The sequence below is a fragment of the Chaetodon auriga genome, chromosome 5 (assembly GCF_051107435.1).
Source record: "Chaetodon auriga isolate fChaAug3 chromosome 5, fChaAug3.hap1, whole genome shotgun sequence".
NCBI lineage: Eukaryota > Metazoa > Chordata > Actinopteri > Chaetodontiformes > Chaetodontidae > Chaetodon > Chaetodon auriga.
The window spans coordinates 1,280,759-1,286,758 of NC_135078.1; the positions used below are offsets into that span (position 1 = coordinate 1,280,759).

Below are 6,000 nucleotides of genomic sequence, written 5' to 3' on the forward strand. Positions count from 1 at the left end.
CAGCTCATCTGTATCGTGGGGTCTGGCATCTTTCATCTTCCTCTTGACAATACCACATAGATTCTCAGGTCACGCATGTTGGCCAGCCAATCAAGCACAGTAATGCCATGGTCAGCAAACCAGTTCCGAGCAGTTTTGGCACTGTGGGCAGGTGCCAAAACTGCTGGACAGGGAAGAAAAGCATCTCCATTAATCTTGTCAGCAGACAGAAGAATTAAGTGCTCTAAAATCTCCAGGTAGATGGCTGTGTTGATTTTGGACTTGACAAAACTTAGTGGAACAACACCAACAGATGACATGGCACCCAAATCATAACTGACTGAGGGCACTTCACACTCGACTTCAGGCAACTTGGATTCTGTGCCTCTCCACTCTTCCTCCAAACTCTGGGACCTTGATTTCCAAATTAAATACAAAATTTACTTTCATCTTAAAAGAGGACTTTGGACCACTGAGCAGTGGTCCAGTTCTTCTTCTCCTTAGTCCAGGTAAGATGCTTCTGAAGTCGTCTCTGGTTCAGCAGTGGCTTGACACTAGAAATGCGACATTGGTAGCCCATTTCAAAGACACGTTTGTGTGTGGTGGCTCTTGATGCACTGACTCCAGCCTCATTTCACTCCTTGTGAAACTCCCTCACATTCTTGAATCGACTTTGCTAGACAATCTTCTTGAGATTGCCGTCATCCCTGGTGCTTGTGCACATTTTCCTACCACACTTCGCCCTTCCAGTCAACTTTCCATGAATATGCTTTGATACAGCACTCTGTGAACAGCCAGCTCTTTCAGCAGTCATCTTTTGTGGCTTAACCTCCTTCTGGAGGATGTCAGTGAGTGTCTGGACAACTGTCAAGCCAGCAGTCTTCTCCATGATTGCAGTTGTGTGTACTGACCCTGACTGAGAGATTGCGGGTATTTATACTGCAGAAATAGTGATTTACCCATTCTACCATTCTAATATTCGGAGGTACGTTTTTTTTATTTTTATTTTTTTGAGCTGTAGGCCCTAATTATCAAAATTAAAATCAACAAATGCTTGAAACATTTAGTTTACATGTAATGACTCTTGAATAGATAAAGTTTCCCTTTCTGAAATAATTGACAAAAAATATTGACCTTTTCCATGATATTCTAATTTTTCTTGATGCACCTGTATATGTGGAGAAGATCTAGATGATAAACTAAAAGAATGATTTGCACGTACTCAGACAATTGGGTCTGGGTTATGGAAGGAACAGTGTCATGAATAGGATCACTTTGGATGGACACTGTAAATCATCCTCACTGTGAAGCTTTTACTGTACAGTCCAAAAGGTAGCACTAATGCAGCTTATATGGATGCCAGCCACCATAAAACTCGGCAAAAGAAGAATGTCCCCCTCGTCTCCACTGTTTAATGTTAATAAAGGTTTGGCATCGTCATTAGTCACTGAATGCTGAATATCCTTTAGTAACGCATTATGCAATTCACTAATTGTCATAATACCAGAATGTTGTTAGCTATGTATTATGTTTGTTTGTTTGTTTGTTTGTTTGTGAGCCAAATCATTTGGATCAGCTCAGCAATACTATCAAGCTGTTTCAGCTCCCAAACAGCTCTTTCACCACTTATGGCTTTTATGATTTAGTAAAATTTAGCTTTGTTTTGACCTATGATTAGTATGTGTGCATATATCAGTTGCATTTAATTATTAAATGTAATTATACTAAACCTTGTAATTTCCAGATTACCATAATTTCACATTATGTTTGGTATAAAAAAGAATTTTAAAGGGCGTAATGTAAAATCATCAAACACTATTACATGTGTATTGAAGGTTTTATTTATACTGAACTACTATACTTTACTATTGGCTGTAAATGTTATTACCAAAGTGAAACGTTTCATGGGTCATCATCCTAAGATCAGGGACCAGGGATACAGTCTCACAAAAGGGGCTGTTCACTTAAAATGCAGATGTTTAAAATACCATTTTTTATTTCTCAATTGGACAGTGAAGGGATGAATCAGAGGCTGACCCTCACAACCAGCTGTTACCACAACAAATATACACAAATAATCACAGACAACTGTTCTTTCAATGTAGTTTTTAGATTATATATATTTTATAACTTCAGCAACACATCAATTAATAATTCTTCAATCAATAAACATCTGTTGTCTCAACAAAAGTGAGCGAAGCTGAATTCCGCTACTGTTATCTGCATCTTTATTGTGTGTGTGAGTGAATGTAAAGGTATGTGGATGTGTGTATGTGGGTTAGTAAAAAAAAAAGAGAGGGAAAGGCATTCACAGCAAATCAGAAGGAACCCGAGTTGGCACAAGATGACACAATAACTGTCTCTTTATCACACAGAAACCTGATGAGTGAACTCAACTCAGTGTTCATTAGCCATGGCACTGGTTTTTTTTTTACTGATGAAGTGCAGCTTAGTGGCTTTACCACAGTGGCAAAAAAACAAAGCAAAGCCCAGCAGTGCAGGACACACAATCAATGTAACATGTTCAGTATACAGAATCAAGCAGGAAGCACTGTGATTGAGGTTTCTCAAACAGCAACAACAGGATTTGCGGTCTGTTAGTCTTATATTCTTGATGATGTCATTGCCATGATGTGGGGATTCCCCTGAGTTCTGATGGGTCTCTTCCAATGGGAAACCAGGATTTGGATTCAAATCCTACACTCAGGTGTGGTTTACAAGGCCTGACAGAATTTTGGCAGTATTTCTTTGTTCTCTGACCTGAGTTATTTATCAGGCTTTAGTTTTTACCTGTGGGCCTTTGTTCAGGCTTTTTGGTTTTACATACAGACCTGTCTTTGTTCAGCCATGCTGTGAGGTTCCAATTTATGGAAAGTATGCATGTGAGGTACTGGAGTGGGGGATTTTACAGGTTATGTGCGCAACAGCCGAATTAATGGAATAAAAAAAAAAATAGTAGAATGGTAAAGCAATACAGATGTATGTTGTACATAAGACTGCTGTCAAGGTTGTGCCATGTCACAGATTATGTGATTTTAGGCACATCTGAGGAATAGATGGGACCCAGTTTGGCAACCTTAAGGTTGCATATTTTTTATTGGTGATGTAGTTCTGTCGGCTTCATTCAACTGTGACCCCCAGATGTTTGTGTAGCAGTTGATGATGAAAGTCAGCATTTCCAAGTCTGAAACTAACGCAGTCTGCTAGAAAACGAATTTCTGATCTCTCCCTTTGGATTAGGTGCTGCTTCAAGTGAATGGAAAAGTATTTGGGGGTTCACAAGTTGAGGGTTAGGACTCAAGATGAGATTAACATGCAGGGTGCTGCAAAATCAGCCTGGACACTAACCAAATCCAAAATATGCTGGAGAAATTATGTGCCCAGTCTGTTATAAGAAAATATAGATATCTTCCAGTAACTCTCAGAGAATGTAGCTGAGGAGAAGAAAGATATGTAATATTAAAAAATAATCACATAATCATTATGCAAACAATATCTGATTAATCAATTTTACATAAAACTTTCATTTAAGTCTTATTTGAATTGAAAGTCTTAGCTAAACTTTGTATGAGTAAGTAGTTTTTTTGTTTGTTTGTTTGTTTGTTTTTTTTTATAGAAGCTGTGTCTCTTGCGGGTCCCCTGAGGTTTTCACACACAGGTCTACTGAGAGCTCTGTAATGCATGTGACCCAAGGAGCCCTTCATGTAGGTCAGGTGTTTTCTAGGCATCTCTGCCCACTTTATCCATCTATTGGGACCTTCAGTGAGAAAGCCTCTGCTTGTCTGTCTACCCCGAAACGTGCAGTGCCCTTTCAGACTAAGGTGACAACAACAGCAGGCAATTGTCTGGAATAGAGCCGTGAAGCAGGCCACAGGGTCAGAGCTCTGGTGAAATGCACTGTTGTGATGTGAAGTAGTTCAACAGTCAACAGAACACAGTTCTCCTTTAGTTTGTAAGATGGTTCTGGTTGTAGCTCATCTTTCTTCGGTCTAATTTTAACACCAGGTCACCCTGTCATGCTTGTTGACCGTGTTTTTAATCATGTTAGTTATCTTTGTAGTTCTACTGTATAATGCTAATGTTTCTAAGTGTTAAAAGAAGCAAATATGACTCTCTTAGGCCTTGGAAAAATGACATCTGCCCTTAAATGCAATCCTGTGGTCGATGGAAAAGATAGAGGTTCTGATGTGTAGGTAGTCCTGCAGGGATATTTGGTCAGTGTGTTTCTTGTCAGAATCCTTATTGCATTCATAGCTGAGGAGGATTTGCATGTTTGTTAATCCAAACATTGAGCCTCATGAGAGTCAGATTTCACCAAAATCTTGACTGATCAAACATGTCATAAATTACTAGTTCAGCCTCATGAATGCCACAGGTTCATGAGAGGAGGTTCATCCCAGAGATTTTTGATGTAACAGGGGGGTTAAGGACCCAATTGCAGTACCACCAGAACACAGGTATTGCTTGTAGCAACTTCAATTTCAGACTTGGCAGAACCAGATAAGCAGCAACAAGTTCAGGTCTCTTTCAGTGTTTGGTGAAGCACACACCAAACAGTCAATCACAGGCATACAAAGTCTCATGCAGAGGGTGGGATGGATTGTCCTTGATCAATGTCAACTTGGCTAATATCCTCCTCTCACCCACCTCCTCAGTGATGTTCAGAGGACAGTCAGAGCCAGACTGACCAGTTTGTTTAGTAAGTTTACCTGTCTTTTAGTTGACCAATACACCCCCTCAGTGATTTTGTTCAATAGAGCAAAAGTCATCCCCTGAGTTGTCCATTAAAATAGTCCTTGATTTAAGATAATACAGGTTAAAAAAAAAAGTGTATTTTTAAAACCTAACCAAGAGCCCTATGCCTCGGAGTCCTCAAACTCTGATCCGTGATTGAGCCTCCACATTCTTCAGTGCATGCTAAGCTGCTTAAAGAAGATTTACCTTTAATTGACTCTTCCGCATTAGACATGATCAATCTGTCTTTATCAACAGGCTACATACCACAGTCCCTTAAAGCAGCTGTAATAAAACCCCTACTTAAAAAGCCTACTCTTGATCCAGGGGTTTTAGCCAACTGTAGACCGATATCCAACCTTCCCTTTCTCTCAAAAATTCTTGAGAAAGCAGTTGCTAATCAGCTGTGCGACTTTCTACACAAAAATAATTTATTTGAGGATTTCCAGTCAGGGTTTAGAGTGCATCATAGCACATAGACAGTACTGGTTAAAGTTACAAATTACCTTCTAATTGCATCTGATAAAGGATTTGTCTCTGTACTAGTCTTGTTGGATCTTAGTGCCGCTTTTGATAACATTGACCATGGTATCTTATTGCAGAGACTGGAACACTTCATTGGCATTAAGGGAACTGCGCTAAGCTGGTTTAAATCCTACTTTTCAGATCGCTCTCATTTTGTACACGTTAATGACGACTCCTCTGTGCTGGAAATCTGAAAATATTTAAAGATGATGTGGCCATTTCAATGTAGACACTCCTCAAACTAGTTTAGTGAGAAATTCAGCCTGAAAGATTCTCACCTACCAGGGGAGCCAGGTAACACAGTGCTGCTCATTGCATCTCATTTACATAAGTCCAACCCCCTACTGGTCTAGCTATCAGTGACATCTGGTATCTGTTACTCTGCAGGACAGAAACTATTGTAGTTTGAACAATGGTGATCAAATGGAAATGGAAATTCTTTTGTTACAAAAAGTCCTTGAATAAAAATGGAAAAACAAGAAAGGTAATATAATTAAGAGCTAGAAGGAGCAAGTGTAGATACTTATTTCTAATATTAAATAAAATAAAATAAATTCTGTCACTCTGTGGTGCAGTGGAATGGATCAGTCTGTTTGATTATGTCAGAGTGTTTTTGCCAATTCTAAAAAAGGAAAACAAAGAAAACACTTGTTTCAGATCATGGGTCAAGCTAACAGGCACATTGGCATCACAGTCAATACTTAATTCATGCACCCAAAGGTGTGTTATTCACACATTATTCAAACACATCATCAGGTTGGT

General features: G+C 39.2%; 1 pseudogene; it reads left to right on the forward strand.

The window, feature by feature from the left end:
- The window catches only part of LOC143320593 (uncharacterized), a 73,170-nt pseudogene extending 67,738 nt beyond the window's left edge, over positions 1 to 5,432 (forward strand).
- Positions 5,433 to 6,000: the final 568 nt, after the last annotated feature.